At 45.1% G+C, this 18,843-nt stretch overlaps 1 protein-coding gene and 1 pseudogene across 3 annotated transcripts in view; one reads left to right on the forward strand and one right to left on the reverse strand.

Annotated features, from left to right (window-relative positions):
* The window catches only part of LOC101601843 (carboxyl-terminal PDZ ligand of neuronal nitric oxide synthase protein), a 303,471-nt gene that overhangs the window by 232,392 nt on the left and 52,236 nt on the right, over window positions 1-18,843 (reverse strand). The gene's annotated exons all lie outside the window — the stretch shown is intronic.
* On the forward strand, window positions 14,857-14,967 carry LOC123458077 (annotated as a pseudogene).

The raw sequence follows: 18,843 nt of genomic DNA on the forward strand, positions 1-18,843 counted from the left end.
ACTTGTCAGATAGAACTACCCAAGTAACCTAAAGGCAGCGGTCAGTCTGAGAAACCACATCACAGAAACATTTCCTCTCTCCAGAAGGTGGAAAGAAAGGCAGAGGGGCTGGAGAGATGGCTTAGCGGTTAAGCGCTTGCCTGTGAAGCCTAAGGACCCCGGTTCGAGGCTCGGTTCCCCAGGACCCACATTAGCCAGATGCACAAGGGGGCGCACATGTCTGGAGTTCGTTTGCAGAGGCTGGAGGCCCTGGCGTGCCCATTCTCTCTCTCTCCCTCTTTCTCCCTGTCTGTTGCTCTCAAATAAATAAATAAATAAAATAAACCCTTTAAAAAAAAAAGAGAAAAAAGAAAGGCAGAGGGTAAGAAGCTACATGGCTAACTGCAGAAGTCCAGTGACAGGGGAAAGGACACACAAGGGCAGCTAGTGAAGGAGGCAGAAGTGAGGGGCACACGCAGACTGGGGAGACAGATTTCCTTCAGCAGAACAGAAAGACCAAGAGAAACTCAAGCACAGGAAGGTCAGTAGTTCCCATTTCTTTCAACCCCACCTCTTGCTTCATTCCTACAAGGCAGGACGCTGCTATCTAATGATCAAGTGTTTTGCTCAAGGTCATTCACTTAGTTATACAGTCAAAGTGAGACTGTGATGGCACACGTCTTTAATCCCAGCACTCAGGAGGCAGAGGTACAAGGGCTGCTGTGAGTTCGAGGCCAGCCTGAGACTACACAGTGAATTCCAGGTCAGCCTGGGCTAGAGAAAGACCCTACCTCGAAAAACCATTAAAAAAAAAAAAAGGGCAAGCAGTTCCATTTCCAACTCTACCACATACTAACTGAGCTATGAACTTGAGACAGTCAGGACCTGCCTGAGTTTCTGATCTATGAAATGGAACTTTCCATGGCAGCCACATGAGTTGCTAGTTTTGAGGCAGGACAGAGACAGAGAAACTCGAGGGAGTATAGGAAAGGAAAGGAGCCCCTTCACCCTAGGATTTGGTAAAAGTTCCCCATGGACTGAGAGTTAAGAACTGTGACACAGGGCTGGAGAGATGGCTTAGCGGTTAAGTGCTTGCCTGTGAAGCCTAAGGATCCCGGTTCGATGCTCGATTCCCAAGGACCCACATAAGCCAGATGCACAAGGTGGCACATGCATCTGGAGTTTGCTTGCAGTGGCTGGAGGCCCTGGTGTGCCCATTCTGTCTCTTACTCCCTCCTCCTTTCTATCTCAAATAAATAAAGAAAAATAAACAAAAAAATTAAAAATTTTTAAAAAAGAACTGTGACACAGCTGACCAAACTTTGCCTGTACAAGAGACAGCACCCAGCCTCTGTGTTTTGGAGACACTTCAAATGGGAATGTTTGTGAACAGTGTGTAAAGCCCAATGTGACCTTTGAGTTTGACCTATCACACTCCTTTCTCATCTGTAAACCTCTACTTTTCTAAGAAAAATCTCACAAACAAGATTATGAACCATATTTATAATTAAAACATATGCCTTCAGCTGCTCAGTGGTTAAAGGCACCTGCTTGCAAAGCCTAATAGCCTGGGTTTGATTCCCCAGTACCCACATAGAGGCAGATGCATAAAGTGAGCCATGTATCTGGAGTTCATTTGCAGTGGCAGGAGGCCCTGGTGCTCTCATTCGTTCATTCATTCATAGTCTCTCTCTCCCCTGCCTTTCTTTCCTTACAGACAAATAAATAAATAGTTTTTTTTTTTTCAAGATAGGATCTTGCTCTGTAGTCCAGGGTAACCTGGAATTCAGTATGTAGGCTCAGGGTGGCTTCAAATTCACAATGATACCTATATCTACCTCCCAAGTGCTGGGATTAAAGGTGTGTGCCACCATGCCTGGCTTAATAAATTGTTTGGTTTTATTTTTTTGGTTGTTGTTTTGTTTTTTTATTTTTGAGGTAGGGTCTCCCTGTGGTCCAGGCTGACCTGGAATTCACTATGTAGTCTCAGGGTGGCCTCAAACTCATGGCAATCCTCCTACCTTTGCCTCCCGAGTGCTGGGACTAAAGGCATGCACCACCACGCCTGTCTAATAAATAGCTTTTTAAAAACCATACGCTTGACCAATGTGTAATAAGGATGCCTTTGACCTTTATGGATGTACGTGTGTGTGTGTGTGTGTACGTGTGTGTGTGTGTGTGTGTGTGTGTGTGTGTGTGTAAAATGTGGTGCGGTGGGGGTCTCTCGCCTGCAAAGGCCTGAGTGGAATCTTGGATGAACTCTTCCATCACACTTCTGCCTGGTTTTGTTTTGAGCCAGTCTACTTTTACTAATTCTGGAGCCTGTGAAGCTGAGAAGATTCTCAGATCTTGGTCCCCTATACGAATGGGGTAACCGGCGCACATGGGCACCCCCATCTGTTTTACGTGGGATTTAGAGAACTGAACTCCACTGTCAGGCCCCCGCATGACCTCATGTTTTTGCAGGAAGTACACTTAAAGGCAGAGCTACCTCTCCAGCCCTCTTGTTTATTTGCACTCCTCTCTTATGGGCAAACTTCTCCAATGCGCCTCATAGTCTCGTTCACTACAGAAAAATTCTTTAGACAAAAGTAGTTATCCCAAACTATTTTTACCTTGGGACAGAATGTCTTCAAGACACTTAACCACAACTGTCTCTTGAAGGCCAGTGTTATGTCCTTTCCTTAAGCATGCACACACATGTGCATGTATTTGCATATATGTTAATGTCCATACTCAAATCTACAGTGCATACCTTCTCTCAATAAATTGTATGAATTTTTTCCTTTACCTAATAAACCTCAGTTCTGCTTTGGAATGACTTGTCCTGATATTCTCTTCCAAGACACTTAACCACAACTGTCTCTTGAAGGCCAGTGTTATGTCCTTTCCTTAAGCATGCACACACATGTGCATGTATTTGCATATATGTTAATGTCCATACTCAAATCTACAGTGCATACCTTCTCTCAATAAATTGTATGAATTTTTTCCTTTACCTAATAAACCTCAGTTCTGCTTTGGAATGACTTGTCCTGATATTCTCTTCTGTGGCTAAGTCAAAATCCCAGCTTCCTGAGTAGAGGTGTGTGAAAAGCACTCCTCACAGCTACAGCCCAGACATCCCGAGGTGTTTATAGCTCTGGCTACTCCTGACAGTTTGGATTTGAAATGTCCCCTGAAGGCTCAAGCATTAAAGGCTTGGTTGCCAGTGGATAGGCTTTTTGGAAGTCACTGGCTCATAAGGGCTCTCAATTGATTAATTTGATGTCATTATTGGGAAGTGATGGAAACCTAGAAAATGAGGCCAAGCTGCAGGACAGGTCATGGGGCAGGGCATGCCTTTGAAGGTCATATCTTGTCCCTTGTTCCTCTCTGCTTCCCAGATGCCATAAAGTGATCAGCTGCCCTCTGCCCTGTCCTGCCTTCATGATACATTGACCACCATAGACCTGGAAACAACAGAACCCCGTGACCATGAACTTAAGCAGTTCTTTCCTCCCTTTCTCAGGTATGTGACCGAATACTAATCAGCACAGGAATTAATCATGTCAATAAAGCATGTAGCATCACATTGGAACTCCACTTCTTTGTTAAAAATAAAAGCACAGGGCTGGAGAGATGGCTTAGTGGTTAAGGTACTTGCCTGCAAAGTGAAAGGACCTCAGTTCTATTCCCCAGGACCCACATAAGCCAGATGCACAAGGTGGCACATGCATCTGGAGTTAGTTTGCAATGGCTGGAAGCCATGGCATGCACATTCTATCTCTCTGTTTCTCTCTTTCACTGTGCCTCTTTCCCTGTCTCAAATAAATAAATAAAAATAAAAGTACAATCCCTAGGGTTGTAACATCTGCTGATGTCTGGATAAGTGTAGATACCATGCTTATCCAACTTCCCAGTAAGCAGTTCTCTTAATATTCATACCCTTATATATTAATGCTACTCTCACTTTGAGTAGAGAATCTTCTCTTTTCAGATGGCAGTGACCTTGGGACAACTCAGAAGGTATCATGGTGCTGGAAAGAAGTGAGTAGAGTACCGAGTAACATCTCGATCACACCTTCCAAGGCTCAGGGTCTAATGTGGAAGAGGTGGTGGAAAGAATGTAAGAGCCAAAGGAAGGGTTGGACTCCTTACAACGTGTTTCCTCCAGACATAAAATGGCCTCTATATCCATGACCTCATAGTGCCTGACACTACCTGCACAAGACCATCATAAGAGGAGGGAAAGATCACAACATCAAAATAAAAGAGAGACTTATTGAGATGGGGAGGGGATATGATGGAGAATAGAATTTCAAGGGGGAAAAGGGGGGAAGGGAGGGTATTACCATGGGATATTTTTTATAATCATGGAAAATGTTTTAAAAATTTGAGAAAAAATAAAATTAAAAAAAAAATAAAGAACATGGAAAAATCTAAAAAAATAAAAATAAAAGTACAGATAGGTCAGTGGTTAAAGTGCTTGGAAGCCTGTCAGCCTAGGTTTAATTCACTAGTACCCACCTAAATCCAGATACACAAAGTGGTGCATGCATCTGGAGTTTGTATGCAGTGGTAAGAGGACCTGACATACCCAGAGTCTCCCTCCATATCCCCCTCTCTAATAAATAATATAAAATAAAAATATTTGTTAAAAAGTCATAGAGGCTGGGCATGTTGGTGCATGCCTTTAGTCCCAGCACTCAGGAGGCAGAGACAGTAGGATCGACATGAGTTCAAGGACACCCTGAGACTACATAGTGAATTCCAGGTCAGCCTAAGCTGGAGGGAGACCCTACCTCAACCCCCCCACAAAAAGCTCGTAGAGCACTTTGCATTAGCCAAAGACAGAGAAAAAGATAATGCAAGAACAAATAATATAATATGTAAATTATGTAAAATATTTAATATATATATATATATATATATATATATATATGCACAAGAATAAATTACCACACCGTGCCTTGGCAAAGACGCTGGCTTGGAAATAACCAGCAGACCTTAAAAGAATGTAAGAACTGAGAGAAGGCAAGGGAGGCCGTCCCAGACAAGCCAGAGGTCTTGACGACGCAGGAAAACAGTCTTGGAAACCAAAGTAAGATTCCACCAAACTTGGCTTAAAGTTGGCCTCAGTGTACACTGACTGCCTTCCACTCTCGGATACAAACAGTTTTAAAGCCGAAACTATTATTTTTAACAAAGACTTTTGTGGAGAGATGGAAAAGATTCACGTTGCACACAACAGAGTCAACAAGCATCCCTGTTAGACGTTCTTGCTCTTCCACCCTTGGCCTCGTCCCCTTTCTCTTCTGACAAGAAACTTCCCAGCAGCCCTCGGCAGAGGCCAAACAACCAAGCCGAACACTGGCAGTGCGCCGCGGAACAACCGCGCACGCCCTTCAGTACCTACAGCAGCGGTCGCCTCACGGCCGTGACACTGCTTCACTCCCTCAGACCAGGCTCATCCCTAGGTGGAGCTCACACTCAGGGATGAGCAAGGAAAAGGACATAAGGCCAGGCTGGCATTCGGCCCAGCACCACCCAACACCATGACACTGCGGTGGTTAGAACCCGTGGCTTTCAACCACCTCGTCCCTGGATCTTTGAGAGGTTCGGAGATTACTACTACTACTGAGGAGGGAATGAAGCCAAATTCCAGGATTTTGAGCACAGAGGCAGCTGCTAGAGCGAACAGAAACGTTCCAACACCCCCCAGCAGGGCCCTTGGCCCCATGCATAATGCCATGAGCTGTGAAGCTCTTCGTGGCAAGAAGCAGGGGCAAAAGCACCAGGGGCAGGGCCACTACGAGAAGCACCTTCGGGTACAGTCTGACTGCCAGCCAGCCCAGTTTGCCTGGTGCTGTTGTGGTTTCAGCACTGAAAGCCCCGTGTGCCTGGGCTCCTCCATCCCGGGAAGCCCCGGTTCAGGTTACTGCATCAGGTAAGGTGCTCTCGCCTCTCTGCACTCAACGGTCGGTTTCAGTAGCAAGCGAGTGAGGCAGCCCTGACCCACCAGGGGCGCCGTGGGAGCTGCTCGCAGCCTTGCTGACTAAGCCTCTCTTAGGGAAAGGCTCTCTTCCTGCTCCCCATTGGGACGGAGGGGAGGAGAGAGGAAGGGAGGGAAAGGAAGGAGAAAGAGGGAAGGGAAGGTTAGGGTTTGGTAATGGCCCTAGGCAGACAGGATCCCAGCTGCTACAGTTTAAATGTTTGTTCCCGAGGACTCAGGTATTGGAAATTTAACCTCCGAAGTCCCATGCTGGCAGTAGATGGAGGGGACTGGATGAGGAGGGCTGTGCCCTGAGTAACTTGAATAGATTAACCCACTCATGGGCTCATAGATGGGTTCTCAGGAGAGGAGCTTTGTTTCAAAAACTCTTCTGGGGCTGGAGAGATGGCTTAGCGGTTAAGCACTTGCCTGTGAAGCCTAAGGACCCCGGTTCGAGGCTCGGTTCCCCAGGTCCCACATTAGCCAGATGCACAAGGGGGCGCACGCGTCTGGAGTTCCTTTGCAGAGGCTGGAAGCCCTGGCGCGCCCATTCTCTCTCTCCCTCTATCTGTCTTTCTCTCTGTGTCTGTCGCTCTCAAATAAATAAATAAATAAATATATTTAAAAACTCTTCTGATTTGCTAGCTCTGGCTCATCCTACGATGCCCACTGCCAGGCTGTAACTCAGCAGGAAAGCCCACATCAGATACCCTTGGACTTCCCAACTTTTAGAACTATGGGCTAACAAGTGAACTGCTTTCCTGTTTAAGTCATTCAGCCTCAGATATTTTGTTATAACAACAGACAGTGTATTGCGATGCTCAGCCTGTCTTGCTGGGGTCATGGGAATGCCCTCTAAAAACTGGCATTCGGCCATGCCAGCTTCTCCTATTGCCTAGGATGGATCTGGGTGGAAGGATAAATAAATGAAATAAAATGATACCCAAAGATATAATACACAATTACCAATAACTATATATTTGCATCACTGTATGCATTTTTATACAAATTCCAAGAACTGGACTCTTTCCCACCACCACACAGTCTTATCCTCTTGAGCCACCATGCCCACATTTATAAAACCCAACCAAAGGAAAACCACATATCCCATCACCACTCGGCTTTCCACACAACAGAAAGGTCAACTGACACCCTCCTGCAAGAGCCAGTAGCTAAATTCCTCTAGAAAACCTGATCCATGGAAACTATGAGAAAATAAAGGGATTATGGATGCTTTCAGCTGATAAGTTTTGAGGCAACTAGCTACCTGTACTTATCTGTTCATCAAATACACACATTCACTACACTGTAGGATTACATGCCCTCAATTTTTGTATGAGTTCTGGGAACTGAACTCAGGTCCTCATGTTTGCAAGGCAAACACTTTATCCACTGAGCTATATCCTCAGACCCAATGTTGCCTTTAAAGAAACACACACACACACACACACACACACACATTGTACTGATCTGTGTATCACCTGGAAACTGTGGTGATGCATGTCGTTAACTTAGATGAGCACACAGAACAGCTTCCACAGGCACACACCTGTCCAGTTAAACTGCAAGCAATGGAAAATCAACAGTATTGCAGAAGTACAAAAGGACAAACAGCTTTGGGGCTGGCAGGAGTGGTCCAGAATTTGAATGTGCTTATCAGTGAGGTTAAAAGGCTAAAGTAGACCAAGAGGAAATGGATAGAATCAAAATATGGATTAGTGGCTTTGCTGCAGGAGTTGGTGCAGAGGTGCAAACACACTATGCTTCCTAAGTGACTTGGTGGGGCGAGCAGCAACAACAAAGTAGAAGCAGCCAGGGGAGGAGGATTCAGCTCCCACTGGCACCCTAAAACTGGGTTCTGGACTCAGCTCCCACTGGCACCCTAAAACTGGGTTCTGGGCTCAGCTCCCACTGGCACCCTAAAACTGAGATCTGGACTCAGCTCCCACTGTCACCCTAAAACCAAGTTCTGGGCTCATCTCCCACTGGCACCCTAAAATCGAGTTCTGGACTCAGTTCCCACTGTCACCCTAAAACCGAGTTCTGGCTCATCTCCCACTGGCACCCTAAAACTGGGTTCTGGGCTCAGCTCCCACTGGCACCCTAAAACTGAGATCTGGACTCAGCTCCCACTGTCACCCTAAAACCAAGTTCTGGGCTCATCTCCCACTGGCACCCTAAAACCGAGATCTGGACTCAGATCCCACTGTCACCCTAAAATCGAGTTCTGGACTCAGCTCCCACTGGCACCCTAAAACCGAGTTAGGGGCTCGGCTCCCACTGGCACCCTAAAACCGAGTTATGGGCTCAGCTCCCACTGGCACCCTAAAACAGAGTTCTGGGCTCATCTCCCACTGGCACCCTAAAACCGAGATCTGGACTCAGATCCCACTGTCACCCTAAAACCGAGTTATGGGCTCAGCTCCCACTGGCACCCTAAAACAGAGTTCTGGGCTCAGCTCCACGCTGACCAGAATGTCAGAATCCCCACAAGCAAGCTTACATGCTTTCACGAGGGTCGTCATTTCCTCAGCTCTAACCCAACTTGGTTGGCCTGAAAACCTACCTCCTCCCTAAAGTATCAGGGCATACTTGGAAGGGAAGTCCTCATCCCAAGAGGGCCAAACAGAACTTCCCTCAGCTGATATCCTTTCCTATCTGTAGAAGGACAATTAACCCACCTTTGCAGCTAGGAGGGGAAACACATTTGCAAAGAACCGGGAGAAGGAGACACAAATCTCAAAGTCTAATTTTGCATTCTCATTTCAAAACTCTGCTGCTGGTCCTCAGCTTCTGTCTGGGATACAGTGACCTGCAATGTTGGAGGTCTGTGGAGAAGCAATGGGATCTTTCCAGTTTTGTTTGTACCCTGCCTAGCACCGGGTAGGTCAAACGACAAGAGGCTGGATAAAAGTAAATAGGTAGGAAAGCCATCAATGCAGGATCATATAATAACAAAATGACTGGGTGAGCATGTTGGCGCATACCTGTAATCCTAGCCCTGGGGAAGCTGAGGCAGGAGGATCTCTCAAAACCAGCCTGGGATACACAGTGAGATTCTGTCTCAAAAACAAACAAAAACCAAGGGAATCCATTTATATATCATTTCCTACACAAATTTAAGTAACAGAGACAAATAAAATATCATCCATTGCATGTACAAAGTTCATTTAGGCTAAGACTTAAGTGTTCTCCAAAGTAGGTCTGACTGCCATGGTTGGTCTTGAACTCAGTTACCCTCCCTGTGGTGGTTTGATACAGGTTCCCCCATAAGCTTAAGTGTTCTGAATGCTAGGTTCCCAGCTGATGGATATTTGGGAATTAATGCCTCCTGGAGGGAGTGTATCGTTGGGGGCGGGCTTAAGGGCTTTATAGCCCGTTTCCCCATGCCAGTGTTTGGCACACCCTCCTGTTGCTATGGTCCATCTTATGTTGGCCAGGGGGTGATGTCCACCCTCTGCTCATGTCATCGTTTTCCCCTGCCATCGTGAAGCTTCCCCTCGAGCCTGTAAGCCAAAATAAACCTCTTTTTCCCAGAAGCTACTCTTGGTTGGGTGATTTCTACCAGCAATGCGAACCAGACTGCAACAATCCCTGAGTTTGCAGAGGTCACAGTGCCCATGACATCTTTATGCTTTAAGGCAGATCCCCAGATGGTAACAGTAATTTCATTACAAAATCTACTTAGGTCAGCCACCTCCTTGCACAGACCCGCCTGTTCCTGTAGAAGATGTGAAGACTTCTGCTTCTCAGGGTCCAAAGAAAATAGAGCAGGTGTCTCCCATCAAGATCATATCCAGAAATCCAGGACATTTGTACCAACTGTTCCTGTCCTCCAGTACTGGAAACCTTCCAGAACGAGAAATAAATTCATCCTCTCATGATTCCAAGAGCCTCTTTTCTTCTTGCAGTACACAAAAGTTGAAAAGCTTTGCAGATTCTCAATATGCAGTCTCCTTGAGGAGCTGGCAGTGTGACATGACCCAGTCCTTCTTACGACCAGCAACAATTTCCAGAGAGGGACACGATGCTGGTCTTTAAATGTTAATAGTACACACAAGACAGACAAACCATTCAACAGTGACAAGACACTAGGGTCACTGCTAAAATGAGGTGATATCTACAAAGTCCAGTGGAAGCAGAGATGGACAAACACCTAATTCATCGTGTGCAGGTCGGAAGTGCTCAGAGAGGACATGGTTTCTGAACTTGAAGGCTGAACATTTGCTGCTAGATAGAACCAGGGCAAGGTTCCATTCAGGGAAGGGGCGCAGTGTACAAAGAGAAGGAAGCCAGACCAGCCATGGCTTACTGGCTACCACACCTCTCATCATAAGACGGGACAGGCAGGGAGGGCATGGGCAGCCAGTTCTGAGCAATAAACTTTGATCAGATAGATATGAACACTTCATGGATGATGGACTGGAGGGGACAAGATGGGACCAGTGAGAAAAGGAGGACCTACACCAGGACGATAAAATCAGACACTGGAGAAGGGGCTGTCAGGAAAGTCAGAGGGTCAAGTCCAGGCAGCTGGTTGGATACAGCCTTTGGGGAAGGAGAAGAATCCAGTGTGTGCCAGGAGTCCTTCAACCTTGCACCCAACACATCCCCACAGCTTCCTCACTTGCCTTCCTCTCCTCCCCAACGTATGCCTCCATGAATTTGCTTTGAGGTAAACTGCCCATGCACCACCTTGTATGACTCATGCCTAAGATTTGTGCAATCTGGCATAAATACTGACTTGGTAACTATGTCATCTGTGTGTCTGCTTATGTGATTGAATTCCTAAGGAGCCCTTTTGAACTAAAGTTCATTATCTCTCCTTTTTAGAAGAAATGGTTTTGTGAAAACTTATTCTCTCCTTCCCTCGTCCCTTCTTAGCTATTTTCTCAAGTTTACATGAATTTGATCTAAGTCTATGTTCTCTTCCATACTACTGAGTTCCTGCCACTCAGTGAATGCCAGTTAGTATTTTTTGCATGTGTGTATTTGTTTGTGGTGTGCATGCATGTGTGTACATGTGTGGATACACATCCTTGGGCAGGTGTATGTGCTTGTATGTGAAGAGACACTGGGAACCTCTCACTACTGCACTCCTCCTTGTGTTTTGAGACCAGGTCTCTAAATGAATATAGAGCTCACCACTTTGGCTAGACTAGCTAGCCAGCAAGTCCCAGGGATCCTCCTGTCTCCAAGCCCGTAACAAAGGCATTACAGGTACATACCACCATGCCTGATATTTCACATGGGTGCTAGGGATCTGAACCCAGGTCCTCACACTTGCACAGCGAGCACTTTAACCTCTGAGCATCTCCACCGCCCAAATACCAAGTAGTTTTACCAGCCACAAAAAGAATGGCAGCGATGAATACCTTGGCTTCCTGCAGCTGAGAGGAATTAACCGTGCTGCAATTAAGGAAAAGCTGGAAAAAACATTCACTTAGCAACTTCTCAATAAAGACAACAAGATTAAGGCGATAAATACTAACTCCAATATATTTCTTTGGTTATGTGTTCTAAAATAGTCCAATAAAATTCTAAAGACCACCCAATGCCACAATAGAATGCTAACAATGTATGAGTTGCCCAAAAACTAAAATTGAATAGATTAATCTATCACAGACAAGGGATAGAAGAGTAATAAGCATCAACAATTTATACTGATACCAGAGAAGAGAGATCTTCTCTAAAGTCTAGTTCATAAAAATATATTTTTAGAATAAAACAGCAAGATAGTATGATCCTATTTATATACTTCTAGAGAAAACTATAAATGGTCTCTGGGTTCAGGCACAATGGTAACCAAGAGGGATATAAAGGCTACCAGAACTCGTTCCAGTCAAGAATAGATAAGATAATAATACACCCCTGGTGAATATTTTAGTTCAATTGCTGCATAGAATGAACTCAGAGACCTTAAGCCATGGACCCAGAAATCTCAGCCATGTAATATCCCGTCGATCTCTACTACACTGGACTTTGTTCACATTCACTTTCAGTAAAGTACAACACCAGCAGGTATCTCATGGCACTGGGGAGATGGCTCAGTCAGTAAGGTGCTTTGCTGTGCAAGCATGAGGGCCTGAGTTTGGATCCCCAACACCCACATAAAATGCCAAGCACAGCGGTTCACTCCTGCAATGCCAGCACTAGGGACTCTGAGATAGCAGGATCTCAGAGGCTTACTGGATAGTTTGTCCAGCTGAATTGGTGAGCTCTGGGTTCAATGAGAGACACTGTCTCAATAAATGATATGAAAACAGCTGAGAGAAACAAGAGATGTCAACCTCTGGCCTCCACACACACATGCAAACATATGCATGCACATCCACACACACATGTGCCCACAAGCATATGAACACACAGACACATGCACATTTTTTTTAAGATTTTTAATTTTTTAAAAAGTTTAAACATTTTTAAAAGGTGTCACAAGACACACACAACTCAAAGAGAACAGCCAGGGCAAACAAGGAACCAGGGCATATTCCAGGAGGTGAGGAAATTACTAGAAGAAGCACTGGTTCCAGAAACAGATCTTGTCTCATCCTGGCACCCAAAGAGAGCACTGGTAACCAAGACAGGCTGAAGTCAAGAGGCCACCCCAGGCCTCCAAGGACTGAAGGACCCAAGGTACAGATGTGGGCTAGCAAGCTCTGCTCTATATTCCTTCTTCGAACCCAAGAGAATATTTTATACCAATGACAGTGCCTCAGAACAAGGTTACCATTACTTTCCATGTTGCTTTAATGAGCTACGGCTCAGTTGAATAAGTATGAAGTGATAATATTAAATGATAATGTCCCATTCCCATGATCACATCTCACTGGGTAATTTCATCCAAAGGCAATTCCCCTAAGTTCCACCACACTTGACACTCAGGAAAGGAATCTGGGTTTTCTGAGCTAATATCCCTCTGCCTCCATCAACCCCTACCTCCCCTAGATATAACTCTCTTCCTCCAAGTTCCCTTTAGATCCCCTTGCCTGGGGAAGTGTACCTGACATGCTTGACACCAATAAATTTCACCTTCCCCAAAGTCTGAGGCTGCCATTTCTTTTGAGTAGGAGGAGCTCTGTGTTTGGTACAGTACAACCAGCATTTGGCAGAGTCAGCTGTCCTGTGATCCTCACCTTCCCAGAAACTATACTTGGAAACTTGCTACACTCCTCCATTATAGTCAGACATTTCAGCTCATCTTCCTATGTGGCTTGGGGACCCACATCTGGGACACACATATGTGTCACTGCTATGGGATTAGATTTCTTATTGGTCACTGTAAGGACTCCTCCCTGAGCAGTTTAATTTCAAAGTGTTTCCATGCATGATTTCTCATTGGATGTGAGCAACACTGTGGCCTCTGGTTCACAGGTGACGAGCCAAAATTTCCAGCAGTACAAAGATGAAAAGCATTTTTCTCCTCTGTTAATCTTAATCACACCCCAAAAAAGATGCCACCGGATAACACCAGAGCCCACAGAATGATCCAAGAGGCCCATAAAAAAGGGCTGTTGCTGCAGAGCCTGGACAAGAGATAAATCAAACCACCTTTGAATACCTTCCAATCTCCCAGGGAAGTGTCCCCGCAAGGGCACTGCACTTTGGATCAGGCTGTTTACCGACGTAATAGAAAAGCTATTCTCCTCAGGAAGTCGCACTTCTAACAGCCAACTACCTCAGCAGCAATGAAGACCCTCTAGTCTCTAATGTGCCCACTTCCTGCCTTAACCTGGAGAATCAGCTTTAGTTTAGTGAAATTACGTGTTTACATATTTGCTCTCAATTATATTGAGAGTCCCCAAGACTACAGAGACACCTTGAGTCCCCACACCTGGTACCTAATTCAAATGTTCGATGAAGTCCTGAATCTCCTCCAGGTACAGAAAAATAGTAAGAAAATAGGGAAGCACTTTTGCTTTGCTAGTAATTTTTTTTTTGCATGTGTATGTGTGCATGTGTGTGTGTACCAGAGGTAGACATTAAGTGTTGCCCCTGTTATTCCCCATCTTATGTATTGAGACAAGATCTCCTGCTAAACCTAGAGTTCATCAATTCTGCTAGACTAGCTAAGCCAGTAAGCCTCAGGGATACCATCTCTGCCTCCCCAGCGCTGGGATGACAGGTGTGCACCACCACACCCAAAACTCTTAGCTGGGTGCTGGGGCTCTGAACTCAAGTCTTCATGCTTATGCAGCAAGTCCCTTACCACTCAATCATCTCCCCGGCCCATATGTAGTTTAATCCGCATATCTAAGTCTCAATGTACTTTTCTCTATAAACAGAAGTAAAATTCTGATGCTATATCTGGACTCTCAGGAGTCCACTTAACCCAATCCAGAAAATCTTAATGTTAAGTTCTAGAGAGAAGGCCCAGGAAGTGACATTATTGTTGTGAATTCCTGAAGTGATTCTGATGACTGATAATCTATTCACCCCACAAAAGTCATGGTAGGGCTGGAGAGATTGCTTAGTGGTTAAGGTGCTTGCCTGCAAAGCCTAAGGACCCATGTTCTACTCTCCAGATCCCATGTAAGCCAGATGCACCAAAGTGAGGCAAGCACAAGGTCACACATGCTCACTAGGTGGGGTAAGCATCTGGAGTTCAATTGCAGTGGCTGAGGCCCTGGTGTACCAATTCTGTCTGTCTGTCTCTCTCTCTCTCTCTCTCTCTCTCTCTCTCTCTCACACACACACACACACACACACACACACACACACTCGCTAACTCTAAAAAAATTATTTTTTAACTAAAACAAAGTCATGGTATACACTGAGCAGTTTTTACTCTACTACCACTAATGGGATACCTGCTAGGGAAGCTATCCCCAGAGTCCAGTGTGAGGATGCTACATGAGGTTACCTCCTGAGGTCTCATGTTGCTTGATAAAAGGGGAGCTTCTAGCTTTGCGCAGTGGCAGTATTGTAGTCAATGAGGTTTATCCAAGGCATGATTATTGCTAATTGAAAAAGGGAGCTTGTGGGAGGGTTCCTTCCTGCCTTGGCCAATGTCTAGCCTCATGTAAACCACAGCAGAGACAGCCCAAAGTCCTTGTCTGTTCCTCCAGTTCTTGGGAGCTTAAGCCCTGTGGCACCAAAGCTGAGGCTCCACTCTAGAAGGTAAATACCAAGAACCCACTAGACTCAAAGCACCACAGGAAAGCAAATCTCACATATTTGCTTCTGAACAAACCTAAATTATAGTCATGCTTCTATTACCTATAGGCCAAGAGACCTTGATCTAGTTTCTTAACCCTCTCTGTGCTTTGTTTCCTCGTTTGCAAAATGGAGAAAATGTCACTTCCTTAAAGGCCTGTCTGTAATACTGCAGAAATAGCTGTGACATCCTTAGAATAGTTGATCCATGGATGGTAGCAGCTGTTATTTCTATACTGCAACATTAAATTTGGCCCAGAGAAGTCAGATCTAGTGGTGCAGGCTTATAATCCTAGAACTCAAGAGACTGAAGCAGGAACATCAGGAGTTTGAGGCCAGCTTATCTCAAAAGAAGCCATAATATTTTTTAAAAAATATTTTTAAAAATTCAAGGGCTGGAGAGATGCCTTAGCAGTTAAGGCACTTGCTTATGAAGCCTAAGGACCTAGGTTCAATTCCCCAGTACCCACATAAACCAGATGCACATGGTGGTGCATACATTTGTAGTTCATTTGCAGTAGCTGAAGACCCTGGTGCACCCATTCTCTCTCTCTCTCTCTGTTTGTCACTTTCCCTCTCTCTAACAAATAAGTAAAATATTTTTAAAAAAAAATTAAAAATGAGCCAGGTGACACACACCTTTAATCCCAGCACTTGAGAGGCAGAGGTAGGAGGATCATCATGAGTTCAAGGCCACCCTGAGACTACATAGTGAATTCCAGGTCAGTCTGAGCTAGAAAAAAAATTCAAAAATGTTTAACAATAAAAAATATTTTAAAATGTATTTTTAAAAAAGAAAGAAGAGCCAGGCATGGTGGCGTATGCCTTTAATTCCAGCACTTGGGAGGCAGATGTAGGAAGATCACTGTGAGTTCAAGGCCACCCTGAGATTCCATAGTAAATTCCAGGTCAGCCTGAGCTAATGAGACCCTACCTCAAAAAAAAAAAAAAAATACACAGTCTATCATGGCATCTCCCCTACTGAAAGAATTATATTCTTCAACTAGGCCATGAAGTAAATGTTACTCCCAAGCAATGTGTACTAAGCAGATTCACTGCTATGTGAGTTGGAGAGGGCCCTATCTTTAAGTGAAATACAATTTAGATAGGAAAAGTTGACATGGTAAATCAAATGACAGATACTGGCAGCATGACACCATGTTCCACTGTGTTATAAGCTCTGTAAACACTGCCCAGGTCTAAAGGAAGGAGGCCAGGAGTCCTGAGTGGCTGCAGTCATGCCTGTTCATCAGGAAAGATTTGGGTTTATTCATTATCCAATGCCTAAGTGTATGTGATGACCCAACATCAGATTCATCAAGAGATAGAACAGCTTAATGAAATAGAATCACCAACCTCAAGGAGCTCACAGCCTCACAGAGATGTGTCCATGTACTAAGGGTTCAGAAAGGATGACAAAACCTTCTAATAAATTAGAGACTAGTATCAGAAGTATAGCATTTGATCTGCGGCAACTTAGGAGATTTGGGCTGGAAAAACATGGGAGGCTCAATGTAGGAAAGTGTGGTTATAAACTTGTGGAAGAGGCAGGACTGGTCTGAGCAGCATGGGAAGCATGCCCTGTGGGCTAGTGGGCACCAGTGGAGATTCATTAAACCTGAAGTTCAATGGTAAAGAGGCCAGCTTTATTACTTCAGAGGAAGTGACCTAGAGAAAACAGCTATAAAATAAGGCACAGAGGACCATGGGCCAAGGGAGAAGACAGACCATTCCAAGGAAGGCGGATCACACGGGCCTAGAGTACTCGGGTTAGGGCTGCAGTGGTGTCTCGGAGGAGATGTGAACACAGGAAGATCAGACAATATAGGAGAGAAGAGCTTAGCTGGGTCCCAAAGAATTTTGAGGGAGTAGGGGGCATGAGATAAAAACACACAAAAATTGGTACAATTAGCTTATAAAAATGCATTCCATTCATATCCTTTGTAAATCTCTGTGTATAACGAGGACGAATGAGAATCTCCTCAGAGTAGAAGAAGGAATCGATGTATTCACAGGCCCACCTGGAGTGACTCAACAGCCACCGCTGATCAGCGGATGGGGAAGTCCCAGACTGGCCTGGGTCGGGCGGCTGACCCCTGGAGCTGCAGCAACACCCTCTTCAAGTAATGAAAGGACACAGGAGCCAACTATGGAGCAAAAGTTTTCCCCCTTTATACAACTAATAGTGTGTCATATGCTAACAAATTACCTTGCACATGGCAGACATTTAAATATCTATGTGTGTGGGGTGGTTTATATTGATTGCCAATTTGACGGTACGAAGGATAATCTGTAAGGGATTATCTAGATTGAGTTAACCTCTGGGCATGTCTATGAGGATTGTTTTGATTAGGTTAACTGAGGTGAGAAGACCCACCTTAACTGTGGATGGCACCATCCCATGGGGTGGAGTGCTGGGCTGTATGAAAAGGAGAGAGAGGGCTGGAGAAATGGCTTAGCATTAAGGCGCTTGTCTGCGAAGCTTAAGGACCCATGTTCAACTCTCCAGATCCCAGGTAAGCCAGACGATGCACAAAGGTAAAGCAAGCACAAGGTCACCCATGCCCACTAGGTGGCGCAAGTGTCTGGAGTTTGATTGCAATGGATGAGGCTCTGGTATACAATGAATTTTTTTTAATTAATTAATTATTTATTTATTTGAGAGCAACAGACACACAGAGAAAGACAGATAGAGGAAGAGAGAGAGAATGGGCACGCCAGGGCTTCCAGCCTCTGCAAACGAACTCCAGACGCGTGCACCCCCTTGTGCATCTGGCTATCATGGGACCTGGGGAACCGAGCCTCGAACCGGGGTCCTTAGGCTTCACAGGCAAGCGCTTAACCGCTAAGCCATCTCTCCAGCCCTACAATGAATTTTTTAAAAGGAGACGGCTGGCTGAGCAGCAGCATTCATCACACTGCTCTTCCTCCTCACCTCTGGACTTCATGTGATCAGCTGCCCCAAGTTCATGCCACTCCCCACCATGTTGGACTGTGCACTGGAATTGTAAGATGAAATAAACCCCTCCTCCCTTAAAATGACTTTTATCAGGTATTTTGTGCCACCAGTGAAAAAGTGACTGATACAATTGTGAACAAGGACAAGAGGAGGAACAATACAAAAGGTAATGGAAGAGTAAAGAAAGTTTAAAAATCATTGCCAAGAAAGAGGCTTGGAATACTCAAGTTTTAGGCGTTTTCATTAAGAGGTGCTGAATAATGTGGTGTCCCCCATAAACTTAGCTGTTCTGAATTCTAGGTTCCCAGCTGATGGAGGTTTGGGAACTAATGCCTCCTGGAGGCAGTGTATTGTTGGGGGCGGGCTTATGGGTGTTCTAGCCAGTTTTCCCATGCCAGTGTTGGACACTCTCCTGTTGCTACCGTCCACTTTATGTTGGCCAGGGGGTGACGTCCACCCTCTGCTCATGCCATCATTTTCCCCTGTCATTGTGGAGCTTCCCCTTGAGCCTGTAAACCAAAATAAACCTTTTTTCCCCCCACAAGCTGCTGCTGGTCAAATGTTTTCTGGCAGCAATGTGAACCTGACTGCAACAAATAACAATGAAGCAAATTATCAATTCTTAATATAATATTGAATAGTTCATTCTGGTATGAAGATATTTCTAGAGATATGGACAAGGAATGAATACTCTGTGTTCAGAACTAAACCACAGGAGAACAGAGATAGCTATTTAATTCAACTGAGTATATCCCCAGAGATAGACAATGTAACA

The sequence above is a fragment of the Jaculus jaculus genome, chromosome 1 (genome assembly GCF_020740685.1).
Source record: "Jaculus jaculus isolate mJacJac1 chromosome 1, mJacJac1.mat.Y.cur, whole genome shotgun sequence".
NCBI classification, from domain to species: Eukaryota; Metazoa; Chordata; class Mammalia; order Rodentia; family Dipodidae; genus Jaculus; species Jaculus jaculus.